The following is a 604-nucleotide window of genomic DNA, read 5'->3' as shown; positions in this document are numbered from 1 at the left end:
GTATGCACAGAACACAGACGTCTGTTTACTACGTGTGTGCACGTATGCACAGAACACAGACACCTGTTTACTACGTGTGTGCACAGAACACAGACGTCTGTTTACTACGTGTGTGTACATATGCACAGAACACAGACGTCTGTTTACTACATGTGCGCAGAGCACAGATGTCTGTTACTACCGCCCTCTCCAAGCTCCTTGTTGCATCTCTTCTTCTAGAAGTAGCTGCCAGCTCTCACCCTGTGGGAGTGATTAGCACACTCAGCAGAGGTAGGGCGTGGAAGCTGGTTTGACAGAAAGGTCATGACTGGTGTCATGTGTTAGGAGTCGGCGTTGTCCCTTCAGCAGCATCTCTTTTAAATGGCTAAAAGAGGGGACATCCTAGAACCCATTCCTGGGACATTGGACAGAACAGGACTGTATTGGACGGCTATTGAAAAGTGCTTGATGGCACTGGAAAACTGGCTGCTCCCAGCATGGACTCAAACTCCTAAAATCACACTGGATGGAAGTGAATATGTTCTGAGTTCCCAGCCGGTTAGGGATATTTAATAAAAACCAAGGGCTGAAGCAAGAGAGATGACCTGTAAACAGGTAAAGTGCT

At 47.5% G+C, this 604-nt stretch overlaps 1 protein-coding gene across 1 annotated transcript in view; it reads right to left on the bottom strand.

The window, feature by feature from the left end:
- Akna (AT-hook transcription factor) overlaps window positions 1–604 on the bottom strand; it is a 39,215-nt gene that overhangs the window by 4,916 nt on the left and 33,695 nt on the right. The window lies entirely within an intron of this gene.

Source organism: Microtus ochrogaster, chromosome 10 (genome assembly GCF_000317375.1).
Source record: "Microtus ochrogaster isolate Prairie Vole_2 chromosome 10, MicOch1.0, whole genome shotgun sequence".
NCBI lineage: Eukaryota > Metazoa > Chordata > Mammalia > Rodentia > Cricetidae > Microtus > Microtus ochrogaster.
The sequence above is the reverse complement of the archived record's forward strand: the minus strand, read 5'-3'. Positions and strand labels throughout refer to the sequence as shown.